At 44.0% G+C, this 27,656-nt stretch overlaps 7 non-coding genes across 7 annotated transcripts; all 7 read right to left on the minus strand.

Annotated features, from left to right (window-relative positions):
• Nucleotides 1-1,897: 1,897 nt before the first annotated feature.
• trnav-uac (transfer RNA valine (anticodon UAC)) lies at nt 1,898-1,970 on the minus strand. The gene has a single exon. It is a non-coding gene; the product is annotated as a tRNA-Val (tRNA).
• A 3,407-nt stretch (nt 1,971-5,377) lies between these two features.
• Nucleotides 5,378-5,450, minus strand: trnav-aac (transfer RNA valine (anticodon AAC)). The gene has a single exon. It is a non-coding gene; the product is annotated as a tRNA-Val (tRNA).
• Nucleotides 5,451-8,852: 3,402 nt separating this feature from the next.
• On the minus strand, nt 8,853-8,925 carry trnav-cac (transfer RNA valine (anticodon CAC)). The gene has a single exon. It is a non-coding gene; the product is annotated as a tRNA-Val (tRNA).
• A 3,393-nt stretch (nt 8,926-12,318) lies between these two features.
• Nucleotides 12,319-12,391, minus strand: trnav-cac (transfer RNA valine (anticodon CAC)). Its single transcript has one exon. It is a non-coding gene; the product is annotated as a tRNA-Val (tRNA).
• Nucleotides 12,392-15,798: 3,407 nt separating this feature from the next.
• trnav-cac (transfer RNA valine (anticodon CAC)) lies at nt 15,799-15,871 on the minus strand. Its single transcript has one exon. It is a non-coding gene; the product is annotated as a tRNA-Val (tRNA).
• A 3,407-nt stretch (nt 15,872-19,278) lies between these two features.
• Nucleotides 19,279-19,351, minus strand: trnav-cac (transfer RNA valine (anticodon CAC)). The gene has a single exon. It is a non-coding gene; the product is annotated as a tRNA-Val (tRNA).
• A 3,408-nt stretch (nt 19,352-22,759) lies between these two features.
• On the minus strand, nt 22,760-22,832 carry trnav-cac (transfer RNA valine (anticodon CAC)). Its single transcript has one exon. It is a non-coding gene; the product is annotated as a tRNA-Val (tRNA).
• Nucleotides 22,833-27,656: the final 4,824 nt, after the last annotated feature.

Consider the following 27,656-nt stretch of genomic DNA (forward strand, 5'->3'; position numbering starts at 1 on the left):
GACCATCGACCACCCATTTATACTAATCCTACACGAATTCCATATTCCTACCACATCCCCACCTTCCCTATATTTCCCTACCACCTACCTTTACTAGGGGCAATTGGGAATGGCCAATTAACCTATCAACCAGCAAGTCTTTGGCATGTGGGAGGAAACCGGAGCACCCGGAGGAATCCCACGCAGACACAGGGAGAACTTGCAAACACCACACAGGCAGTGCCCAGAATTGAAACCGGGTCGCTGGAGCTGTGAGGCTGCGGTGCTAACCATTGCACACGAGAGCGTGCCGGACTGAACATTGAGATCAATAATTTCAGATCATGACGGGCCCCCCATTTTACTTTCACTTTTTGTTATTTTTCTTTTTTACATTTTGTACATTTTTTTGTATGTTTATTTTATTTCATCTTAGTTTGTTCAGTTTACTTACCCACTGTTTTGTTTTCATGTTTGTACTTGCTGCTGTTCAATTTTCAATCCGTTAACAGTCCTATCTGTAATAATGCTTTGTCTTTCAACACACCATTAACATATTGTTTGCCTTTGCTCCATGACCTTCTGGTCAGCTATTCTGTGGCCTTGCCCAATCTGCACCTTCTCCTTTGTTATCTCTTGCTCCACCCCCGCTTTACTTGCTTCTAACCTTTGACTTTTCTAATATTTGCCAGTTCTGAAGAAGGGTCACTGAGCCGAAATGTTAACTCTGCTTCTCTCTCCACAGATGCTGCCAGACCTGCTGAGTAATTCCAGAATTTCTTGCTTTTATTTCAGATTTCCAGCATCCACAGTATTTTGCTTTTATTCATGTATATTCTTCCTCAGTTCAATATGAAGGAGCGGGTTGATATTGAGCGGAGCCGCAGTGCATCTCATTTTCAACGCCACCTTGTTAGTTTTCCTGTTACTCGCCGAATGAAGAACAATACAAAGTGATAATTTGGCACGTCTGCCTGTTTCCTTAGCTTCAGTTACAGAATCAGCTGTGTCCGTCTTTAAGGGAGGCAAAGTACTCTTCGAGCTCTGCGTGACGCTGAATAGTTATGTTAATCTGCATCAATAAACCCAGGTATGTCTCTGTTACTGACTGAACAAAACGCTAATAGGTCTGTGAGCGAATGTCATAACTTAAATAACTTTTTCCCCTCTGCGTGTCATGAACCTTTACCCCTTGTCATAATTGCGGCTGCATGTTAAGAGCTGCGTTTTCAAGGTGCTTAAGACACCAAGAATCTGCCGCAGCAGTGGTTAAATTGAAAAGGATTTTTGCCCCTTTTACCCAAAAAGAAATGTTCAGGAGGAGCATTTTCCCCAAACTTGTTTCCACCGGAGATTCATCATTGCAACTCAAAGAAAGTTTCAGTCACTTGGGTGTTCTGTTCGAGCTGCTCGGAGGTTTAGTGGCCCGGATATCATGTGCCTACGTTTTGCTGAGCCTGTGCTTGGTTTCTGGGGAGATTTTGCCCGGGTTGTGCTATTTTACCTCCCTGAGATGGCCAGTAACCTGTTGATTGAGGCAGCAGACCCCTCTTGCTGCTAGCAGCGAGTAATTGGACAGTGCGGGTTAAAATATTGCGGCGTGCCCCTGTCTCAACGAATGTGGAGCTGGCGAAAGTGAATTGCTGATGTGCTTTTGCCTCGTCTGAAATGAGACTCAGATCAGCTGTGACTTAGCAAGCTAGTGTTGCAGGTTTCTATTCTAATCTGAGCCAAATGAAGTGCAAGTGCTAGGTTTTGAGGAACTTTCTGCAGCATCACGACTAGAAAGAGGAGCGATTGCAAGGCATTGTGCACACAATGTGCAAGAGAAATAGGACTTTGAGAAATTGTGTTGTGTTAATGGGGAATGTCAATGATTGCATATATCGTGGTCAGAAGTTTGGGTTTGTTTCGAAAATGTTTCTGCCCAGTTTCGAACTGGGGACCTTTTGCGTGTAAGACAAACGTGATCACCACTACACTACAGAAACTCAACACGGTTGCAGTGCTGAGGAAGCTGCAAGTATTGTTAAACTATACAGTCAAGATCTATTTGTGGTGCTTGTTTCATTGAAATGCAATTCCACTGTGACATTTTGCAAGGCTGCAGAGGTATTGACCCAGCAATGGACGCTCAGCAGTGCACAACACATTGCCAGGCCATTCAGGCCATCGTACCATTGCCACTTTTTTCAAAGACTTGCCAGTTGGGCCCACTTCCTTCGCTCTGCTTTTGTTTGCCTCTCCTTTCATGCAATTATCCAATTCCCTTTTTTGTCAACTCTCACTTAAGAAACTAAGTTTGTAAGAGGTGGAGCAGCTGCTGCAGTGTCAATGCACAGTGTGCCATCATTGACAAAGATTCCCTTCCCCAACCACTCCAAGACATCCACTTGGGATTCTTGCCAAGTTCTGGATTTCATTTCTCATTATTTACTGATTGCACTGACACATATTTGTGCTTTTAAACTCTTTATTTTTATCAAATGCGTCCTTATTTTGCTGATTTGCAACATACAATGTGATTACCCGAGCAGTAGAATGCGTAACAGAGGCAGTTAAATAATGGGGGCGAAGCTTCGCTACAGCTATATAATGTCCTGGTTAGACCCCACCTGGAGTGCTCTGCATAGTTCTGGGCATTCCACTTTATAAAGTATACAAATTGGCCTTGGTATACAGGGCAGTTCAGATCCAGCAGAATGTTTTCAAGTTCAAATGGTTAGATTAGGAAGCCATGTCCCCGCTTCCACAGAGACAGCTGTTGGTTTTCACCTGGTGCCTCACTTGCTTCTGAATTTCAAGGTGTAGAATGAAATCAAGCAACGTAACCCAAGTTTGCAATGCATTCCATGCAATCATCAACCACATCATTCCCGTCTTCCTCACCTTTGCTGCACAGCCCTCCAAACGTTGCAATCCACGTCACACAGGATTTGTTCCAGGATTAAACTTTCAGTAGGATTATATTAATATCTGTGCCCGCATCTTGAAATGAGATTCTCAGCGATATCCAACACAAATTGAATTGTATAGATGACAGGCAAATACAGGAAAACAGGTCAGTATGCAACACAATCCCATGGTGCCTATTTTCAGATGCACAATATTCATCTTTTCCAGCAAATGAAAGGATTTTTCAGTGAATCATTTGTAAAGTCAGTGTTAATGCCATTTGTGCCTTTCTTTCTTCTCGTTTTGCAACATACTGGCGCCTAAATCCAATTAATGTATATTCATGTTTATTGGGGAGACCAAACGCAGACTGGGTGATCGCTTTGCGGAACACGTCCGCTCAGTCAGCAAGCAGGACCCTGAGCTTCTGGTTGCTTGCCATTTCAAGACTCCCCGCTGCTCTCATGCTTACATCTCTATCCTGGGCTTGCTGCAGTGTTCCAGTGAACAACAACGCAAGCTCGAAAAACAGCATCTCGTTGACCGATTAGTTTAGTTTCGTGATGCAGCACTGAAACAGGCCCTTCGGCCCACCGAGTCTGTGCCGACCATCGACCACCCATTTATACTAATCCGACACGAATTCCATATTCCTACCACATCCCCACCTTCCCTATATTTCCCTACCACCTACCTTTACTAGGGGCAATTGGGAATGGCCAATTAACCTATCAACCAGCAAGTCTTTGGCATGTGGGAGGAAACCGGAGCACCCGGAGGAATCCCACGCAGACATAGGGAGAACTTGCAAACACCACACAGGCAGTGCCCAGAATTGAAACCGGGTCGCTGGAGCTGTGAGGCTACGGTGCTAACCATTGCACACGAGAGCGTGCCGGACTGAACATTGAGATCAATAATTTCAGATCATGACGGGCCCCCCATTTTACTTTCACTTTTTGTTATTTTTCTTTTTTACATTTTTTACATTTTTTTGTATGTTTATTTTATTTCATCTTAGTTTGTTCAGTTTACTTACCCACTGTTTTGTTTTCATGTTTGTACTTGCTGCTGTTCAATTTTCAATCCGTTAACAGTCCTATCTGTAATAATGCTTTGTCTTTCAACACACCATTAACATATTGTTTGCCTTTGCTCCATGACCTTCTGGTCAGCTATTCTGTGGCCTTGCCCAATCTGCACCTTCTCCTTTGTTATCTCTTGCTCCACCCCCGCTTTACTTGCTTCTAACCTTTGACTTTTCTAATATTTGCCAGTTCTGAAGAAGGGTCACTGAGCCGAAATGTTAACTCTGCTTCTCTCTCCACAGATGCTGCCAGACCTGCTGAGTAATTCCAGAATTTCTTGCTTTTATTTCAGATTTCCAGCATCCACAGTATTTTGCTTTTATTCATGTATATTCTTCCTCAGTTCAATATGAAGGAGCGGGTTGATATTGAGCGGAGCCGCAGTGCATCTCATTTTCAACGCCACCTTGTTAGTTTTCCTGTTACTCGCCGAATGAAGAACAATACAAAGTGATAATTTGGCACGTCTGCCTGTTTCCTTAGCTTCAGTTACAGAATCAGCTGTGTCCGTCTTTAAGGGAGGCAAAGTACTCTTCGAGCTCTGCGTGACGCTGAATAGTTATGTTAATCTGCATCAATAAACCCAGGTATGTCTCTGTTACTGACTGAACAAAACGCTAATAGGTCTGTGAGCGAATGTCATAACTTAAATAATTTTTTCCCCTCTGCGTGTCATGAACCTTTACCCCTTGTCATAATTGCGGCTGCATGTTAAGAGCTGCGTTTTCAAGGTGCTTAAGACACCAAGAATCTGCCGCAGCAGTGGTTAAATTGAAAAGGATTTTTGCTCCTTTTACCCAAAAAGAAATGTTCAGGAGGAGCATTTTCCCCAAACTTGTTTCCACCGGAGATTCATCATTGCAACTCAAAGAAAGTTTCAGTCACTTGGGTGTTCTGTTCGAGCTGCTCGGAGGTTTAGTGGCCCGGATATCATGTGCCTACGTTTTGCTGAGCCTGTGCTTGGTTTCTGGGGAGATTTTGCCCGGGTTGTGCTATTTTACCTCCCTGAGATGGCCAGTAACCTGTTGATTGAGGCAGCAGACCCCTCTTGCTGCTAGCAGCGAGTAATTGGACAGTGCGGGTTAAAATATTGCGGCGTGCCCCTGTCTCAACGAATGTGGAGCTGGCGAAAGTGAATTGCTGATGTGCTTTTGCCTCGTCTGAAATGAGACTCAGATCAGCTGTGACTTAGCAAGCTAGTGTTGCAGGTTTCTATTCTAATCTGAGCCAAATGAAGTGCAAGTGCTAGGTTTTGAGGAACTTTCTGCAGCATCAGGACTAGAAAGAGGAGCGATTGCAAGGCATTGTGCACACAATGTGCAAGAGAAATAGGACTTTGAGAAATTGTGTTGTGTTAATGGGGAATGTCAATGATTGCATATATCGTGGTCAGAAGTTTGGGTTTGTTTCGAAAATGTTTCTGCCCAGTTTCGAACTGGGGACCTTTTGCGTGTTAGACAAACGTGATCACCACTACACTACAGAAACTCAACACGGTTGCAGTGCTGAGGAAGCTGCAAGTATTGTTAAACTATACAGTCAAGATCTATTTGTGGTGCTTGTTTCATTGAAATGCAATTCCACTGTGACATTTTGCAAGGCTGCAGAGGTATTGACCCAGCAATGGACGCTCAGCAGTGCACAACACATTGCCAGGCCATTCAGGCCATCGTACCATTGCCACTTTTTTCAAAGACTTGCCAGTTGGGCCCACTTCCTTCGCTCTGCTTTTGTTTACCTCTCCTTTCATGCAATTATCCAATTCCCTTTTTTGTCAACTCTCACTTAAGAAACTAAGTTTGTAAGAGGTGGAGCAGCTGCTGCAGTGTCAATGCACAGTGTGCCATCATTGACAAAGATTCCCTTCCCCAACCACTCCAAGACATCCACTTGGGATTCTTGCCAAGTTCTGGATTTCATTTCTCATTATTTACTGATTGCACTGACACATATTTGTGCTTTTAAACTCTTTATTTTTATCAAATGCGTCCTTATTTTGCTGATTTGCAACATACAATGTGATTACCCGAGCAGTAGAATGCGTAACAGAGGCAGTTAAATAATGGGGGCGAAGCTTCGCTACAGCTATATAATGTCCTGGTTAGACCCCACCTGGAGTGCTCTGCATAGTTCTGGGCATTCCACTTTATAAAGTATACAAATTGGCCTTGGTATACAGGGCAGTTCAGATCCAGCAGAATGTTTTCAAGTTCAAATGGTTAGATTAGGAAGCCATGTCCCCGCTTCCACAGAGACAGCTGTTGGTTTTCACCTGGTGCCTCACTTGCTTCTGAATTTCAAGGTGTAGAATGAAATCAAGCAACGTAACCCAAGTTTGCAATGCATTCCATGCAATCATCAACCACATCATTCCCGTCTTCCTCACCTTTGCTGCACAGCCCTCCAAACGTTGCAATCCACGTCACACAGGATTTGTTCCAGGATTAAACTTTCAGTAGGATTATATTAATATCTGTGCCCGCATCTTGAAATGAGATTCTCAGCGATATCCAACACAAATTGAATTGTATAGATGACAGGCAAATACAGGAAAACAGGTCAGTATGCAACACAATCTCATGGTGCCTATTTTCAGATGCACAATATTCATCTTTTCCAGCAAATGAAAGAATTTTTCAGTGAATCATTTGTAAAGTCAGTGTTAATGCCATTTGTGCCTTTCTTTCTTCTCGTTTTGCAACATACTGGCGCCTAAATCCAATTAATGTATATTCATGTTTATTGGGGAGACCAAACGCAGACTGGGTGATCGCTTTGCGGAACACGTCCGCTCAGTCAGCAAGCAGGACCCTGAGCTTCTGGTTGCTTGCCATTTCAAGACTCCCCGCTGCTCTCATGCTTACATCTCTATCCTGGGCTTGCTGCAGTGTTCCAGTGAACAACAACGCAAGCTCGAAAAACAGCATCTCGTTGACCGATTAGTTTAGTTTCGTGATGCAGCACTGAAACAGGCCCTTCGGCCCACCGAGTCTGTGCCGACCATCGACCACCCATTTATACTAATCCTACACGAATTCCATATTCCTACCACATCCCCACCTTCCCTATATTTCCCTACCACCTACCTTTACTAGGGGCAATTGGGAATGGCCAATTAACCTATCAACCAGCAAGTCTTTGGCATGTGGGAGGAAACCGGAGCACCCGGAGGAATCCCACGCAGACACAGGGAGAACTTGCAAACACCACACAGGCAGTGCCCAGAATTGAAACCGGGTCGCTGGAGCTGTGAGGCTGCGGTGCTAACCATTGCACACGAGAGCGTGCCGGACTGAACATTGAGTTCAATAATTTCAGATCATGACGGGCCCCCCATTTTACTTTCACTTTTTGTTATTTTTCTTTTTTACATTTTTTACATTTTTTTGTATGTTTATTTTATTTCATCTTAGTTTGTTCAGTTTACTTACCCACTGTTTTGTTTTCATGTTTGTACTTGCTGCTGTTCAATTTTCAGTCAATTAACAGTCCTATCTGTACGAATGCTTTGTCTTTCAACACGCCATTAACATATTGTTTGCCTTTGCTCCATGACCTTCTGGTCAGCTATTCTGTGGCCTTGCCCAATCTGCACCTTCTCCTTTGTTATCTCTTGCTCCACCCCCGCTTTACTTGCTTCTAACCTTTGACTTTTCTAATATTTGCCAGTTCTGAAGAAGGGTCACTGAGCCGAAATGTTAACTCTGCTTCTCTCTCCACAGATGCTGCCAGACCTGCTGAGTATTTCCAGAATTTCTTGTTTTTATTTCAGATTTCCAGCATCCACAGTATTTTGCTTTTATTCATGTATATTCTTCCTCAGTTCAATATGAAGGAGCGGGTTGATATTGAGCGGAGCCGCAGTGCATCTCATTTTCAACGCCACCTTGTTAGTTTTCCTGTTACTCGCCAAATGAAGAACAATACAAAGTGATAATTTGGCACGTCTGCCTGTTTCCTTAGCTTCAGTTACAGAATCAGCTGTGTCCGTCTTTAAGGGAGGCAAAGTACTCTTCGCGGCTCTGCGTGACGCTGAATAGTTATGTTAATCTGCATCAATAAACCCAGGTATGTCTCTGTTACTGACTGAACAAAACGCTAATAGGTCTGTGAGCGAATGTCATAACTTAAATAACTTTTTCCCCTCTGCGTGTCATGAACCTTTACCCCTTGTCATAATTGCGGCTGCATGTTCAGAGCTGCGTTGTCAAGGTGCTTAAGACACCAAGAATCTGCTGCAGCAGTGGTTAAATTGAAAAGGATTTTTGCCCCTTTTACCCAAAAAGAAATGTACAGGAGGAGCATTTTCCCCAAACTTGTTTCCACCGGAGATTCATCATTGCAACTCAAAGAAAGGTTCAGTCACTTGGGTGTTCTGTTCGAGCTGCTCGGAGGTTTAGTGGCCCGGATATCATGTGCCTACGTTTTGCTGAGCCTGTGCTTGGTTTCTGGGGAGATTTTGCCCGGGTTGTGCTATTTTACCTCCCTGAGATGGCCAGTAACCTGTTGATTGAGGCAGCAGACCCCTCTTGCTGCTAGCAGCGAGTAATTGGACAGTGCGGGTTAAAATATTGCGGCGTGCCCCTGTCTCAACGAATGTGGAGCTGGCGAAAGTGAATTGCTGATGTGCCTCGTCTGAAATGAGACTTAGATCAGCTGTGATTTAGCAAGCTAGTGTTGCAGGTTTCTATTCTAATCTGAGCCAAATGAAGTGCAAGTGCTAGGTTTTGAGGAACTTTCTGCAGCATCAGGACAAGAAAGAGGAGCGATTGCAAGGCATTGTGCACACAATGTGCAAGAGTAATAGGACTTTGAGAAATTGTGTTGTGTGAATGGGGAATGTCAATGATTGCATATATCGTGGTCAGACGTTTATATTTGTTTCGAAAATGCTTCTGCGCAGTTTCGAACTGTGGACCTTTTGCGTGTGAGACAAACGTGATCACCACTACACTACAGAAACTCAGCACGGTTGCAGGGCTGAGGAAGCTGCAAGTATTGTTAAACTATACAGTCATGATCTATTTGTGGTGCTTGTTTCATTGAAATGCAATTCCACTGTGACATTTTGCAAGGCTGCAGAGGTATTGACCCAGCAATGGACGCTCAGCAGTGCACAACACATTGCCAGGCCATTCAGGCCATCGTACCATTGCCACTTTTTTCAAAGACTTGCCAGTTGGGCCCACTTCCTTCGCTCTGCTTTTGTTTGCCTCTCCTTTCATGCAATTATCCAATTCCCTTTTTTGTAAACTCTCACTTAAGAAACTAAGTTTGGAAGAGGTGCAGCAGCTGCTGCAGAGTCAATGCACAGTGTGCCATCATTGACAAGATTCCCTTCCCCAACCACTCCAAGACATCCACTTGGGATTCTTGCCAAGTTCTGGATTTCATTTTTCATTATTTACTGATTGCACTGACACATATTTGTGCTTTTAAACTCTTTATTTTTATCAAATGCGTCCTTATTTTGCTGATTTGCAACATACAATGTGATTACCCGAGCAGTAGAATGCGTAACAGAGGCAGTTAAATAATGGGGGCGAAGCTTCGCTACAGCTATATAATGTCCTGGTTGGACCCCACCTGGAGTGCTCTGCATAGTTCTGGGCATTCCACTTTATAAAGTATACAAATTGGCCTTGGTATACAGGGCAGTTCAGATCCAGCAGAATGTTTTCAGAGTTCAAATGGTTAGATTAGGAAGCCATGTCCCCGCTGCCACAGAGACATCTGTTGGTTTCCACCTGGTGCCTCACTTGCTTCTGAATTTCAAGGTGTAGAATGAAATCAAGCAACGTAACCCAAGTTTGCAATGCATTCCATGCAATCATCAACCACATCATTCCCGTCTTCCTCACCTTAGCTGCACAGCCCTCTAAACGTTGCAATCCACGTCACACAGGATTTGTTCCAGGATTAAACTTTCAGTAGGATTATATTAATATCTGTGCCCGCATCTTGAAATGAGATTCTCAGCGATATCCAACACAAATTGAATTGTATAGATGACAGGCAAATACAGGAAAACAGGTCAGTATGCAACACAATCCCATGGTGCCTATTTTCAGATGCACAATATTCATCTTTTCCAGCAAATGAAAGAATTTTTCAGTGAATCATTTGTAAAGTCAGTGTTAATGCCATTTGTGCCTTTCTTTCTTCTCGTTTTGCAACATACTGGCGCCTAAATCCAATTAATGTATATTCATGTTTATTGGGGAGACCAAACGCAGACTGGGTGATCGCTTTGCGGAACACGTCCGCTCAGTCCGCAAACAGGACCCTGAGCTTCTGGTTGCTTGCCATTTCAAGACTCCCCGCTGCTCTCATGCTTACATCTCTATCCTGGGCTTGCTGCAGTGTTCCAGTGAACAACAACGCAAGCTCGAAAAACAGCATCTCGTTGACCGATTAGTTTAGTTTCGTGATGCAGCACTGAAACAGGCCCTTGTGCCGACCATCGACCACCCATTTATACTAATCCTACACGAATTCCATATTCCTACCACATCCCCACCTTCCCTATATTTCCCTCCCACCTACCTTTACTAGGGGCAATTGGGAACGGCCAATTAACCTATCAACCAGCAAGTCTTTGGCATGTGGGAGGAAACCGGAGCACCCGGAGGAATCCCACGCAGACACAGGGAGAACTTGCAAACACCACACAGGCAGTGCCCAGAATTGAAACCGGGTCGCTGGAGCTGTGAGGCTGCGGTGCTAACCATTGCACACGAGAGCGTGCCGGACTGAACATTGAGTTCAATAATTTCAGATCATGACGGGCCCCCCATTTTACTTTCACTTTTTGTTATTTTTCTTTTTTACATTTTTTACATTTTTTTGTATGTTTATTTTATTTCATCTTAGTTTGTTCAGTTTACTTACCCACTGTTTTGTTTTCATGTTTGTACTTGCTGCTGTTCAATTTTCAGTCCATTAACAGTCCTATCTGTACGAATGCTTTGTCTTTCAACACACCATTAACATATTGTTTGCCTTTGCTCCATGACCTTCTGGTCAGCTATTCTGTGGCCTTGCCCAATCTGCACCTTCTCCTTTGTTATCTCTTGCTCCACCCCCGCTTTACTTGCTTCTAACCTTTGACTTTTCTAATATTTGCCAGTTCTGAAGAAGGGTCACTGAGCCGAAATGTTAACTCTGCTTCTCTCTCCACAGATGCTGCCAGACCTGCTGAGTATTTCCAGAATTTCTTGTTTTTATTTCAGATTTCCAGCATCCACAGTATTTTGCTTTTATTCATGTATATTCTTCCTCAGTTCAATATGAAGGAGCGGGTTGATATTGAGCGGAGCCGCAGTGCATCTCATTTTCAACGCCACCTTGTTAGTTTTCCTGTTACTCGCCAAATGAAGAACAATACAAAGTGATAATTTGGCACGTCTGCCTGTTTCCTTAGCTTCAGTTACAGAATCAGCTGTGTCCGTCTTTAAGGGAGGCAAAGTACTCTTCGCGGCTCTGCGTGACGCTGAATAGTTATGTTAATCTGCATCAATAAACCCAGGTATGTCTCTGTTACTGACTGAACAAAACGCTAATAGGTCTGTGAGCGAATGTCATAACTTAAATAACTTTTTCCCCTCTGCGTGTCATGAACCTTTACCCCTTGTCATAATTGCGGCTGCATGTTCAGAGCTGCGTTGTCAAGGTGCTTAAGACACCAAGAATCTGCTGCAGCAGTGGTTAAATTGAAAAGGATTTTTGCCCCTTTTACCCAAAAAGAAATGTTCAGGAGGAGCATTTTCCCCAAACTTGTTTCCACCGGAGATTCATCATTGCAACTCAAAGAAAGGTTCAGTCACTTGGGTGTTCTGTTCGAGCTGCTCGGAGGTTTAGTGGCCCGGATATCATGTGCCTACGTTTTGCTGAGCCTGTGCTTGGTTTCTGGGGAGATTTGGCCCGGGTTGTGCTATTTTACCTCCCTGAGATGGCCAGTAACCTGTTGATTGAGGCAGCAGACCCCTCTTGCTGCTAGCAGCGAGTAATTGGACAGTGCGGGTTAAAATATTGCGGCGTGCCCCTGTCTCAACGAATGTGGAGCTGGCGAAAGTGAATTGCTGATGTGCTTTTGCCTCGTCTGAAATGAGACTTAGATCAGCTGTGACTTCGCAAGCTAGTGTTGCAGGTTTCTATTCTAATCTGAGCCAAATGAAGTGCAAGTGCTAGGTTTTGAGGAACTTTCTGCAGCATCAGGACCAGAAAGAGGAGCGATTGCAAGGCATTGTGCACACAATGTGCAAGAGAAATAGGACTTTGAGAAATTGTGTTGTGTTCATGGGGAATGTCAATGATTGCTTCTTTCGTGGTCAGACGTTTGGGTTTGTTTCGAAAATGTTTCCGCCCAGTTTCAAACTGGGGACCTTTTGCGTGTGAGACAAACGTGATCACCACTACACTACAGAAACTCATCACGGTTGCAGGGCTGAGGAAGCTGCAAGTATTGTTAAACTATACAGTCATGATCTATTTGTGGTGCTTGTTTAATTGAAATGCAATTCCACTGTGACATTTTGCAAGGCTGCAGAGGTATTGACCCAGCAATGGACGCTCAGCAGTACACAACACATTGCCAGGCCATTCAGGCCATCGTACCATTGCCAGTTTTTTCAAAGACTTGCCAGTTGGGCCCACTTCCTTCGCTCTGCTTTTGTTTGCCTCTCCTTTCATGCAATTATCCAATTCCCTTTTTTGTAAACTCTCACTTAAGAAACTAAGTTTGGAAGAGGTGCAGCAGCTGCTGCAGTGTCAATGCACAGTGTGCCATCATTGACAAGATTCCCTTCCCCAACCACTCCAAGACATCCACTTGGGATTCTTGCCAAGTTCTGGATTTCATTTCTCATTATTTACTGATTGCACTGACACATATTTGTGCTTTTAAACTCTTTATTTTTATCAAATGCGTCCTTATTTTGCTGATTTGCAACATACAATGTGATTACCCGAGCAGTAGAATGCGTAACAGAGGCAGTTAAATAATGGGGGCGAAGCTTCGCTGCAGCTATATAATGTCCTGTTTAGACCCCACCTGGAGTACTCTGCATAGTTCTGGGCATTCCACTTTATAAAGTATACAAATTGGCCTTGGTATACAGGGCAGTTCAGATCCAGCAGAATGTTTTCAGAGTTCAAATGGTTAGATTAGGAAGCCATGTCCCCGCTTCCACAGAGACAGCTGTTGGTTTCCACCTGGTGCCTCACTTGCTTCTGAATTTCAAGGTGTAGAATGAAATCAAGCAACGTAACCCAAGTTTGCAATGCATTCCATGCAATCATCAACCACATCATTCCCGTCTTCCTCACCTTCGCTGCACAGCCCTCTAAACGTTGCAATCCATGTAACACAGGATTTGTTCCAGGATTAAACTTTCAGTAGGATTATATTAATATCTGTGCCCGCATCTTGAAATGAGATTCTCAGCGATATCCAACACAAATTGAATTGTATAGATGACAGGCAAATACAGGAAAACAGGTCAGTATGCAACACAATCCCATGGTGCCTATTTTCAGATGCACAATATTCATCTTTTCCAGCAAATGAAAGAATTTTTCAGTGAATCATTTGTAAAGTCAGTGTTAATGCCATTTGTGCCTTTCTTTCTTCTCGTTTTGCAACATACTGGCGCCTAAATCCAATTAATGTATATTCATGTTTATTGGGGAGACCAAACGCAGACTGGGTGATCGCTTTGTGGAACACGTCCGCTCAGTCCGCAAGCAGGACCCTGAGCTTCTGGTTGCTTGCCATTTTAAGACTCCCCGCTGCTCTCATGCTTACATCTCTATCCTGGGCTTGCTGCAGTGTTCCAGTGAACAACAACGCAAGCTCGAAAAACAGCATCTCGTTGACCGATTAGTTTAGTTTCGTGATGCAGCACTGAAACAGGCCCTTCGGCCCACCGAGTCTGTGCCGACCATCGACCACCCATTTATACTAATCCTACACGAATTCCATATTCCTACCACATCCCCACCTTCCCTATATTTCCCTCCCACCTACCTTTACTAGGGGCAATTGGGAATGGCCAATTAACCTATCAACCAGCAAGTCTTTGGCATGTGGGAGGAAACCGGAGCACCCGGAGGAATCCCACGCAGACACAGGGAGAACTTGCAAACACCACACAGGCAGTGCCCAGAATTGAAACCGGGTCGCTGGAGCTGTGAGGCTGCGGTGCTAACCATTGCACACGAGAGCGTGCCGGACTGAACATTGAGTTCAATAATTTCAGATCATGACGGGCCCCCCATTTTACTTTCACTTTTTGTTATTTTTCTTTTTTACATTTTTTACATTTTTTTGTATGTTTATTTTATTTCATCTTAGTTTGTTCAGTTTACTTACCCACTGTTTTGTTTTCATGTTTGTACTTGCTGCTGTTCAATTTTCAGTCCATTAACAGTCCTATCTGTACGAATGCTTTGTCTTTCAACACACCATTAACATATTGTTTGCCTTTGCTCCATGACCTTCTGGTCAGCTATTCTGTGGCCTTGCCCAATCTGCACCTTCTCCTTTGTTATCTCTTGCTCCACCCCCGCTTTACTTGCTTCTAACCTTTGACTTTTCTAATATTTGCCAGTTCTGAAGAAGGGTCACTGAGCCGAAATGTTAACTCTGCTTCTCTCTCCACAGATGCTGCCAGACCTGCTGAGTATTTCCAGAATTTCTTGTTTTTATTTCAGATTTCCAGCATCCACAGTATTTTGCTTTTATTCATGTATATTCTTCCTCAGTTCAATATGAAGGAGCGGGTTGATATTGAGCGGAGCCGCAGTGCATCTCATTTTCAACGCCACCTTGTTAGTTTTCCTGTTACTCACCGAATGAAGAACAATACAAAGTGATAATTTGGCACGTCTGCCTGTTTCCTTAGCTTCAGTTACAGAATCAGCTGTGTCCGTCTTTAAGGGAGGCAAAGTACTCTTCGAGCTCTGCGTGACGCTGAATAGTTATGTTAATCTGCATCAATAAACCCAGGTATGTCTCTGTTACTGACTGAACAAAACGCTAATAAGTCTGTGAGCGACTGTCATAACTTAAATAACTTTTTCCCCTCTGCGTGTCATGAACCTTTACCCCTTGTCATAATTGCGGCTGCATGTTAAGAGCTGCGTTTTCAAGGTGCTTAAGACACCAAGAATCTGCCGCAGCAGTGGTTAAATTGAAAAGGATTTTTGCCCCTTTTACCCAAAAAGAAATGTTCAGGAGGAGCATTTTTCCCAAACTTGTTTCCACCGGAGATTCATCATTGCAACTCAAAGAAAGTTTCAGTCACTTGGGTGTTCTGTTCGAGCTGCTCGGAGGTTTAGTGGCCCGGATATCATGTGCCTACGTTTTGCTGAGCCTGTGCTTGGTTTCTGGGGAGATTTGGCCCGGGTTGTGCTATTTTACCTCCCTGAGATGGCCAGTAACCTGTTGATTGAGGCAGCAGACCCCTCTTGCTGCTAGCAGCGAGTAATTGGACAGTGCGGGTCAAAATATTGCGGCGTGCCCCTGTCTCAACGAATGTGGAGCTGGCGAAAGTGAATTGCTGATGTGGTTTTGCCTCGTCTGAAATGAGACTTAGATCAGCTGTTACTCAGCAAGCTAGTGTTGCAGGTTTCTATTCTAATCTGAGCCAAATGAAGTGCAAGTGCTAGGTTTTGAGGAACTTTCTGCAGCATCAGGACTAGAAAGAGGAGCGATTGCAAGGCATTGTGCACACAATGTGCAAGAGAAATAGGACTTTGAGAAATTGTGTTGTGTTAATGGGGAATGTCAATGATTGCATCTTTCGTGGTCAGACGTTTGGCTTTGTTTCGAAAATGTTTCTGCCCAGTTTCGAACTGGGGACCTTTTGTGTGTGAGACAAACGTGATCACCACTACACTACAGAAACTCATCACGGTTGCAGGGCTGAGGAAGCTGCAAGTATTGTTAAACTATACAGTCGTGATCTATTTGTGGTGCTTGTTTCATTGAAATGCAATTCCACTGTGACATTTTGCAAGGCTGCAGAGGTATTGACCCAGCAATGGACGCTCAGCAGTGCACAACACATTGCCAGGCCATTCAGGCCATCGTACCATTGCCACTTTTTTCAAAGACTTGCCAGTTGGGCCCACTTCCTTCGCTCTGCTTTTGTTTGCCTCTCCTTTCATGCAATTATCCAATTCCCTTTTTTGTAAACTCTCACTTAAGAAACTAAGTTTGGAAGAGGTGCAGCAGCTGCTGCAGTGTCAATGCACAGTGTGCCATCATTGACAAAGATTCCCTTCCCCAACCACTCCAAGACATCCACTTGGGATTCTTGCCAAGTTCTGGATTTCATTTTTCATTATTTACTGATTGCACTGACACATATTTGTGCTTTTAAACTCTTTATTTTTATCAAATGCGTCCTTATTTTGCTGATTTGCAACATACAATGTGATTACCCGAGCAGTAGAATGCGTAACAGAGGCAGTTAAATAATGGGGGCGAAGCTTCGCTACAGCTATATAATGTCCTGGTTAGACCCCACCTGGAGTACTCTGCATAGTTCTGGGCATTCCACTTTATAAAGTATACAAATTGGCCTTGGTATACAGGGCAGTTCAGATCCAGCAGAATGTTTTCAGAGTTCAAATGGTTAGATTAGGAAGCCATGTCCCCGCTTCCACAGAGTCAGCTGTTGGTTTCCACCTGGTGCCTCACAAGCTTCTGAATTTCAAGGTGTAGAATGAAATCAAGCAACGTAACCCAAGTTTGCAATGCATTCCATGCAATCATCAACCACATCATTCCCGTCTTCCTCCCCTTTGCTGCACAGCCCTCTAAACGTTGCAATCCACGTCACACAGGATTTGTTCCAGGATTAAACTTTCAGTAGGATTATATTAATATCTGTGCCCGCATCTTGAAATGAGATTCTCAGCGATATCCAACACAATTTGAATTGTATAGATGACAGGCAAATACAGGAAAACAGGTCAGTATGCAACACAATCTCATGGTGCCTATTTTCAGATGCACAATATTCATCTTTTCCAGCAAATGAAAGAATTTTTCAGTGAATCATTTGTAAAGTCAGTGTTAATGCCATTTGTGCCTTTCTTTCTTCTCGTTTTGCAACATACTGGCGCCTAAATCCAATTAATGTATATTCATGTTTATTGGGGAGACCAAACGCAGACTGGGTGATCGCTTTGCGGAACACGTCCGCTCAGTCCGCAAGCTGGACCCTGAGCTTCTGGTTGCTTGCCATTTCAAGACTCCCCGCTGCTCTCATGCTCACATCTCTATCCTGGGCTTGCTGCAGTGTTCCAGTGAACATCAACGCAAGCTCGAAAAACAGCATCTCGTTGACCGATTAGTTTAGTTTCGTGATGCAGCACTGAAACAGTCCCTTCGGCCCACCGAGTCTGTGCCGACCATCGACCACCCATTTATACTAATCCTACACGAATTCCATATTCCTACCACATCCCCACCTTCCCTATATTTCCCTATCACCTACCTTTACTAGGGGCAATTGGGAATGGCCAATTAACCTATCAACCAGCAAGTCTTTGGCATGTGGGAGGAAACCGGAGCACCCGGAGGAATCCCACGCAGACACAGGGAGAACTTGCAAACACCACACAGGCAGTGCCCAGAATTGAAACCGGGTCGCTGGAGCTGTGAGGCTGCGGTGCTAACCATTGCACACGAGAGCGTGCCGGACTGAATATTGAGTTCAATAATTTCAGTTCGTGACGGCCCCCCATTTTACTTTCACTTTTTGTTATTTTTCTTTTTTACATTTTTTGCATTTTTTTGTATGTTTATTTTATTTCATCTTAGTTTGTTCAGTTTACTTACCCACTGTTTTGTTTTCATGTTTGTACTTGCTGCTGTTCAATTTTCAGTCCGTTAACAGTCCTATCTGTACTAATGCTTTGTCTTTCAACACACCATTAACATATTGTTTGCCTTTGCTCCATGACCTTCTGGTCAGCTATTCTGTGGCCTTGCCCACTCTACACCTTCTCCTTTGTTATCTCTTGCTCCACCCCCGCTTTACTTGCTTCTAACCTTTGACTTTTCTAATATTTGCCAGTTCTGAGGAAGGGTCACTGAGCCGAAATGTTAACTCTGCTTCTCTCTCCACAGATGCTGCCAGACCTGCTGAGTAATTCCAGAATTTCTTGCTTTTATTTCAGATTTCCAGCATCGACAGTATTTTGCTTTTATTCATGTATATTCTTCCTCAGTTCAATATGAAGGAGCGGGTTGATATTGAGCGGAGCCGCAGTGCATCTCATTTTCAACGCCACCTTGTTAGTTTTCCTGTTAGTCGCCAAATGAAGAACAATACAAAGTGATAATTTGGCACGTCTGCCTGTTTACTTAGCTTCAGTTACAGAATCAGCTGTGTCCGTCTTTAAGGGAGGCAAAGTACTCTTCGCGGCTCTGCGTGACGCTGAATAGTTATGTTAATCTGCATCAATAAACCCAGGTATGTCTCTGTTACTGACTGAACAAAACGCTAATAGGTCTGTGAGCGAATGTCATAACTTAAATAACTTTTTCCCCTCTGCGTGTCATGAACCTTTACCCCTTGTCATAATTGCGGCTGCATGTTCAGAGCTGCGTTCTCAAGGTGCTTAAGACACCAAGAATCTGCCGCAGCAGTGGTTAAATTGAAAAGGATTTTTGCCCCTTTTACCCAAAAAGAAATGTTCAGGAGGAGCATTTTCCCCAAACTTGTTCCACCGGAGATTCATCATTGCAACTCAAAGAAAGTTTCAGTCACTTGGGTGTTCTGTTCGAGCTGCTCGTAGGTTTAGTGGCCCGGATATCATGTGCCTACGTTTTGCTGAGCCTGTGCTTAGTTTCTGGGGAGATTTGGCCCGGGTTGTGCTATTTTACCTCCCTGAGATGGCCAGGAACCTGTTGATTGAGGCAGCAGACCCCTCTTGCTGCTAGCAGCGAGCAATTGGACAGTGCGGGTCAAAATATTGCGGCGTGCCCCTGTCTCAACGAATGTGGAGCTGGCGAAAGTGAATTGCTGATGTGGTTTTGCCTCTTCTGAAATGAGACTTAGATCAGCTGTTACTCAGCAAGCTAGTGTTGCAGGTTTCCATTCTAATCTGAGCCAAATGAAGTGCAAGTGCTAGGTTTTGAGGAACTTTCTGCAGCATCAGGACTAGAAAGAGGAGCGATTGCAAGGCATTGTGCACACAATGTGCAAGAGAAATAGGACTTTGAGAAATTGTGTTGTGTGAATGGGGAATGTCAATGATTGCATCTTTCGTGGTCAGACGTTTGGCTTTGTTTCGAAAATGTTTCTGCCCAGTTTCGAACTGGGGACCTTTTGCGTGTGAGACAAACGTGATCACCACTACACTACAGAAACTCAGCACGGCTGCAGGGCTGAGGAAGCTGCAAGTATTGTTAAACTATACAGTCATGATCTATTTGTGGTGCTTGTTTCATTGAAATGCAATTCCACTGTGACATTTTGCAAGGCTGCAGAGGTATTGACCCAGAAATGGACGCTCAGCAGTGCACAACACATTGCCAGGCCATTCAGGCCATCGTACCATTGCCACTTTTTTCAAAGACTTGCCAGTTGGGCCCACTTCCTTCGCTCTGCTTTTGTTTGCCTCTCCTTTCATGCAATTATCCAATTCCCTTTTTTGTAAACTCTCACTTAAGAAACTAAGTTTGGAAGAGGTGCAGCAGCTGCTGCAGTGTCAATGCACAGTGTGCCATCATTGACAAGATTCCCTTCCCCAACCACTCCAAGACATCCACTTGGGATTCTTGCCAAGTTCTGGATTTCATTTCTCATTATTTACTGATTGCACTGACACATATTTGTGCTTTTAAACTCTTTATTTTTATCAAATGCGTCCTTATTTTGCTGATTTGCAACATACAATGTGATTACCCGAGCAGTAGAATGCGTAACAGAGGCAGTTAAATAATGGGGGCGAAGCTTCGCTGCAGCTATATAATGTCCTGGTTAGACCCCACCTGGAGTACTCTGCATAGTTCTGGGCATTCCACTTTATAAAGTATACAAATTGGCCTTGGTATACAGGGCAGTTCAGATCCAGCAGAATGTTTTCAGAGTTCAAATGGTTAGATTAGGAAGCCATGTCCCCGCTTCCACAGAGACAGCTGTTGGTTTCCACCTGGTGCCTCACTTGCTTCTGAATTTCAAGGTGTAGAATGAAATCAAGCAACGTAACCCAAGTTTGCAATGCATTCCATGCAATCATCAACCACATCATTCCCGTCTTCCTCACCTTAGCTGCACAGCCCTCTAAACGTTGCAATCCACGTCACACAGGATTTGTTCCAGGATTAAACTTTCAGTAGGATTATATTAATATCTGTGCCCGCATCTTGAAATGAGATTCTCAGCGATATCCAACACAAATTGAATTGTATAGATGACAGGCAAATACAGGAAAACAGGTCAGTATGCAACACAATCCCATGGTGCCTATTTTCAGATGCACAATATTCATCTTTTCCAGCAAATGAAAGAATTTTTCAGTGAATCATTTGTAAAGTCAGTGTTAATGCCATTTGTGCCTTTCTTTCTTCTCGTTTTGCAACATACTGGCGCCTAAATCCAATTAATGTATATTCATGTTTATTGGGGAGACCAAACGCAGACTGGGTGATCGCTTTGCGGAACACGTCCGCTCAGTCCGCAAGCAGGACCCTGAGCTTCTGGTTGCTTGCCATTTCAAGACTCCCCGCTGCTCTCATGCTTACATCTCTATCCTGGGCTTGCTGCAGTGTTCCAGTGAACAACAACGCAAGCTCGAAAAACAGCATCTCGTTGACCGATTAGTTTAGTTTCGTGATGCAGCACTGAAACAGGCCCTTCGGCCCACCGAGTCTGTGCCGAACATCGACCACCCATTTATACTAATCCTACACGAATTCCATATTCCTACCACATCCCCACCTTCCCTATATTTCCCTCCCACCTACCTTTACTAGGGGCAATTGGGAATGGCCAATTAACCTATCAACCAGCAAGTCTTTGGCATGTGGGAGGAAACCGGAGCACCCGGAGGAATCCCACGCAGACACAGGGAGAACTTGCAAACACCACACAGGCAGTGCCCAGAATTGAAACCGGGTCGCTGGAGCTGTGAGGCTGCGGTGCTAACCATTGCACACGAGAGCGTGCCGGACAGAACATTGAGTTCAATAATTTCAGATCATGACGGGCCCCCCATTTTACTTTCACTTTTTGTTATTTTTCTTTTTTACATTTTTTACATTTTTTTGTATGTTTATTTTATTTCATCTTAGTTTGTTCAGTTTACTTACCCACTGTTTTGTTTTCATGTTTGTACTTGCTGCTGTTCAATTTTCAGTCCATTAACAGTCCTATCTGTACGAATGCTTTGTCTTTCAACATACCATTAACATATTGTTTGCCTTTGCTCCATGACCTTCTGGTCAGCTATTCTGTGGCCTTGCCCAATCTGCACCTTCTCCTTTGTTATCTCTTGCTCCACCCCCGCTTTACTTGCTTCTAACCTTTGACTTTTCTAATATTTGCCAGTTCTGAAGAAGGGTCACTGAGCCGAAATGTTAACTCTGCTTCTCTCTCCACAGATGCTGCCAGACCTGCTGAGTATTTCCAGAATTTCTTGTTTTTATTTCAGATTTCCAGCATCCACAGTATTTTGCTTTTATTCATGTATATTCTTCCTCAGTTCAATATGAAGGAGCGGGTTGATATTGAGCGGAGCCGCAGTGCATCTCATTTTCAACGCCACCTTGTTAGTTTTCCTGTTACTCGCCGAATGAAGAACAATACAAAGTGATAATTTGGCACGTCTGCCTGTTTCCTTAGCTTCAGTTACAGAATCAGCTGTGTCCGTCTTTAAGGGAGGCAAAGTACTCTTCGAGCTCTGCGTGGACGCTGAATAGTTATGTTAATCTGCATCAATAAACCCAGGTATGTCTCTGTTACTGACTGAACAAAACGCTAATAAGTCTGTGAGCGACTGTCATAACTTAAATAACTTTTTCCCCTCTGCGTTGCATGAACCTTTACCCTTTGTCATAATTGCGGCTGCATGTTAAGAGCTGCGTTTTCAAGGTGCTTAAGACACCAAGAATCTGCCGCAGCAGTGGTTAAATTGAAAAGGATTTTTGCCCCTTTTACCCAAAAAGAAATGTTCAGGAGGAGCATTTTCCCCAAACTTGTTTCCACCGGAGATTCACCATTGCAACTCAAAGAAAGTTTCAGTCACTTGGGTGTTCTGTTCGAGCTGCTCGGAGGTTTAGTGGCCCGGATATCATGTGCCTACGTTTTGCTGAGCCTGTGCTTGGTTTCTGGGGAGATTTGGCCCGGGTTGTGCTATTTTACCTCCCTGAGATGGCCAGTAACCTGTTGATTGAGGCAGCAGACCCCTCTTGCTGCTAGCAGCGAGTAATTGGACAGTGCGGGTCAAAATATTGCGGCGTGCCCCTGTCTCAACGAATGTGGAGCTGGCGAAAGTGAATTGCTGATGTGGTTTTGCCTCGTCTGAAATGAGACTTAGATCAGCTGTTACTCAGCAAGCTAGTGTTGCAGGTTTCTATTCTAATCTGAGCCAAATGAAGTGCAAGTGCTAGATTTTGAGGAACTTTCTGCAGCATCAGGACTAGAAAGAGGAGCGATTGCAAGGCATTGTGCACACAATGTGCAAGAGAAATAGGACTTTGAGAAATTGTGCTGTGTTAATGGGGAATGTCAATGATTGCATCTTTCGTGGTCAGACGTTTGGCTTTGTTTCGAAAATGTTTCTGCCCAGTTTCGAACTGGGGACCTTTTGCGTGTGAGACAAACGTGATCACCACTACACTACAGAAACTCAGCACGGTTGCAGGGCTGAGGAAGCTGCAAGTATTGTTAAACTATACAGTCATGATCTATTTGTGGTGCTTGTTTCATTGAAATGCAATTCCACTGTGACATTTTGCAAGGCTGCAGAGGTATTGACCCAGCAATGGACGCTCAGCAGTGCACAACACATTGCCAGGCCATTCAGGCCATCGTACCATTGCCACTTTTTTCAAAGACTTGCCAGTTGGGCCCACTTCCTTCGCTCTGCTTTTGTTTGCCTCTCCTTTCATGCAATTATCCAATTCCCTTTTTTGTAAACTCTCACTTAAGAAACTAAGTTTGGAAGAGGTGCAGCAGCTGCTGCAGTGTCAATGCACAGTGTGCCATCATTGACAAGATTCCCTTCCCCAACCACTCCAAGACATCCACTTGGGATTCTTGCCAAGTTCTGGATTTCATTTCTCATTATTTACTGATTGCACTGACACATATTTGTGCTTTTAAACTCTTTATTTTTATCAAATGCGTCCTTATTTTGCTGATTTGCAACATACAATGTGATTACCCGAGCAGTAGAATGCGTAACAGAGGCAGTTAAATAATGGGGGCGAAGCTTCGCTACAGCTATATAATGTCCTGGTTAGACCCCACCTGGAATACTCTGCATAGTTCTGGGCATTCCACTTTATAAAGTATACAAATTGGCCTTGGTATACAGGGCAGTTCAGATCCAGCAGAATGTTTTCAGAGTTCAAATGGTTAGATTAGGAAGCCATGTCCCCGCTTCCACAGAGACAGCTGTTGGTTTCCACCTGGTGCCTCACTTGCTTCTGAATTTCAAGGTGTAGAATGAAATCAAGCAACGTAACCCAAGTTTGCAATGCATTCCATGCAATCATCAACCACATCATTCCCGTCTTCCTCACCTTAGCTGCACAGCCCTCTAAACGTTGCAATCCACGTCACACAGGATTTGTTCCAGGATTAAACTTTCAGTAGGATTATATTAATATCTGTGCCCGCATCTTGAAATGAGATTCTCAGCGATATCCAACACAAATTGAATTGTATAGATGACAGGCAAATACAGGAAAACAGGTCAGTATGCAACACAATCCCATGGTGCCTATTTTCAGATGCACAATATTCATCTTTTCCAGCAAATGAAAGAATTTTTCAGTGAATCATTTGTAAAGTCAGTGTTAATGCCATTTGTGCCTTTCTTTCTTCTCGTTTTGCAACATACTGGCGCCTAAATCCAATTAATGTATATTCATGTTTATTGGGGAGACCAAACGCAGACTGGGTGATCGCTTTGCGGAACACGTCCGCTCAGTCCGCAAGCAGGACCCTGAGCTTCTGGTTGCTTGCCATTTCAAGACTCCCCGCTGCTCTCATGCTTACATCTTTATCCTGGGCTTGCTGCAGTGTTCCAGTGAACAACAACGCAAGCTCGAAAAACAGCATCTCGTTGACCGATTAGTTTAGTTTCGTGATGCAGCACTGAAACAGGCCCTTCGGCCCACCGAGTCTGTGCCGACCATCGACCACCCATTTATACTAATCCTACACGAATTCCATATTCCTACCACATCCCCACCTTCCCTATATTTCCCTCCCACCTACCTTTACTAGGGGCAATTGGGAATGGCCAATTAACCTATCAACCAGCAAGTCTTTGGCATGTGGGAGGAAATCGGAGCACCCGGAGGAATCCCACGCAGACACAGGGAGAACTTGCAAACACCACACAGGCAGTGCCCAGAATTGAAACCGGGTCGCTGGAGCTGTGAGGCTGCGGTGTTAACCATTGCACACGAGAGTGTGCCGGACTGAACATTGAGTTCAATAATTTCAGATCATGACGGGCCCCCCATTTTACTTTCACTTTTTGTTATTTTTCTTTTTTACATTTTTTACATTTTTTTGTATGTTTATTTTATTTCATCTTAGTTTGTTCAGTTTACTCACCCGCTGTTTTATTTTCATGTTTGTACTTGCTGCTGTTCAATTTTCAGTCCATTAACAGTCCTATCTGTACGAATGCTTTGTCTTTCAACACAACATTAACATATTGTTTGCCTTTGCTCCATGACCTTCTGGTCAGCTATTCTGTGGCCTTGCCCAATCTGCACCTTCTCCTTTGTTATCTCTTGCTCCACCCCCGCTTTACTTGCTTCTAACCTTTGACTTTTCTAATATTTGCCAGTTCTGAAGAAGGGTCACTGAGCCGAAATGTTAACTCTGCTTCTCTCTCCACAGATGCTGCCAGACCTGCTGAGTATTTCCAGAATTTCTTGTTTTTATTTCAGATTTCCAGCATCCACAGTATTTTGCTTTTATTCATGTATATTCTTCCTCAGTTCAATATGAAGGAGCGGGTTGATATTGAGCGGAGCCGCAGTGCATCTCATTTTCAACGCCACATTGTTAGTTTTCCTGTTACTCGCCGACTGAAGAACAATACAAAGTGATAATCTGGCACGTCTGCCTGTTTCCTTAGCTTCAGTTACAGAATCAGCTGTGTCCGTCTTTAAGGGAGGCAAAGTACTCTTCGAGCTCTGCGTGACGCTGAATAGTTATGTTAATCTGCATCAATAAACCCAGGTATGTCTCTGTTACTGACTGAACAAAACGCTAATAAGTCTGTGAGCGACTGTCATAACTTCAATAGCTTTTTCCCCTCTGCGTGTCATGAACCTTTACCCCTTGTCATAATTGCGGCTGCATGTTAAGAGCTGCGTTTTCAAGGTGCTTAAGACACCAAGAATCTGCCGCAGCAGTGGTTAAATTGAAAAGGATTTTTGCCCCTTTTACCCAAAAAGAAATGTTCAGGAGGAGCATTTTCCCCAAACTTGTTTCCACCGGAGATTCATCATTGCAACTCAAAGAAAGTTTCAGTCACTTGGGTGTTCTGTCCGAGCTGCTCGGAGGTTTAGTGGCCCGGATATCATGTGCCTACGTTTTGCTGAGCCTGTGCTTGGTTTCTGGGGAGATTTGGCCCGGGTTGTGCTATTTTACCTCCCTGAGATGGCCAGTAACCTGTTGATTGAGGCAGCAGACCCCTCTTGCTGCCAGCAGCGAGTAATTGGACAGTGCGGGTCAAAATATTGCGGCGTGCCCCTGTCTCAACGAATGTGGAGCTGGCGAAAGTGAATTGCTGATGTGGTTTTGCCTCGTCTGAAATGAGACTTAGATCAGCTGTTACTCAGCAAGCTAGTGTTGCAGGTTTCTCTTCTAATCTGAGCCAAATGAAGTGCAAGTGCTAGGTTTTGAGGAACTTTCTGCAGCATCAGGACTAGAAAGAGGAGCGATTGCAAGGCATTGTGCACACAATGTGCAAGAGAAATAGGTCTTTGAGAAATTGTGTTGTGCTAATGGGGAATGTCAATGATTGCATCTATCGTGGTCAGAAGTTTGGGTTTGTTTCGAAAATGTTTCTGCCCAGTTTCGAACTGGGGACCTATTGCGTGTTAGACAAACGTGACCACCACTGCACTACAGAAACTCAGCACGGTTGCAGTGCTGAGGAAGCTGCAAGTATTGTTAAACTATACAGTCATGATCTCTTTGTGGTGCTTGTTTCATTGAAATGCAATTCCACTGTGACATTTTGCAAGGCTGCAGAGGTATTGACCCAGCAATGGACGCTCAGCAGTGCACAACACATTGCCAGGCCATTCAGGCCATCGTACCATTGCCAGTTTTTTCAAAGACTTGCCAGTTGGGCCCATTTCCTTCGCTCTGCTTTTGTTTGCCTCTCCTTTCATGCAATTATCCAATTCCCTTTTTTGTCAACTCTCACTTAAGAAACTAAGTTTGGAAGAGGTGGAGCAGCTGCTGCAGTGTCAATGCACAGTGTGCCATCATTGACAAAGATTCCCTTCCCCAACCACTCCAAGACATCCACTTGGGATTCTTGCCAAGTTCTGGATTTCATTTCTCATTATTTACTGATTGCACTGACACATATTTGTGCTTTTAAACTCTTTATTTTTATCAAATGCGTCCTTATTTTGCTGATTTGCAACATATAATGTGATTACCCGAGCAGTAGAATGCGTAACAGAGGCAGTTAAATAATGGGGGTGAAGCTTCGCTACAGCGACATGATGTCCTGGTTAGACCCCACCTGGAGTACTCTGCATAGTTCTGGGCATTCCACTTTATAAAGTATACAAATTGGCCTTGGTATACAGGGCAGTTCAGATCCAGCAGAATGTTTTCAGAGTTCAAATGGTTAGATTCGGAGGCCATGTCCCCGCTTCCACAGAGACAGCTGTTGGTTTCCACCTGGTGCCTCACTTACTTCTGAATTTCAAGGTGTAGAATGAAATCAAGCAACGTAACCCAAGTTTGCAATGCATTCCATGCAATCATCAACCACATCATTCCCGTCTTCCTCACCTTAGCTGCACAGCCCTCTAAACGTTGCAATCCACGTCACACAGGATTTGTTCCAGGATTAAACTTTCAGTAGGATTATATTCATATCTGTGCCCGCATCTTGAAATGAGATTCTCAGCGATATCCAACACAAATTGAATTGTATAGATGACAGGCAAATACAGGAAAACAGGTCAGTATGCAACACAATCCCATGGTGCCCATTTTCAGATGCACAATATTCATATTTTCCAGCAAATGAAAGAATTTTTCAGTGAATCATTTGTAAAGTCAGTGTTAATGACATTTGTGCCTTTCTTTCTTCTCTTTTTGCAACATACTGGCGCCAAAATCCAATTCATGTACATTCATGTTTATTGGGGAGACCAAACGCAGACTGGGTGATCGCTTTGCGGAACACGTCCGCTCAGTCCGCAAGGAGGACCCTGAGCTTCTGGTTGCTTGC

Source organism: Heterodontus francisci, chromosome 22 (assembly GCF_036365525.1).
Source record: "Heterodontus francisci isolate sHetFra1 chromosome 22, sHetFra1.hap1, whole genome shotgun sequence".
Taxonomy (NCBI): domain Eukaryota; kingdom Metazoa; phylum Chordata; class Chondrichthyes; order Heterodontiformes; family Heterodontidae; genus Heterodontus; species Heterodontus francisci.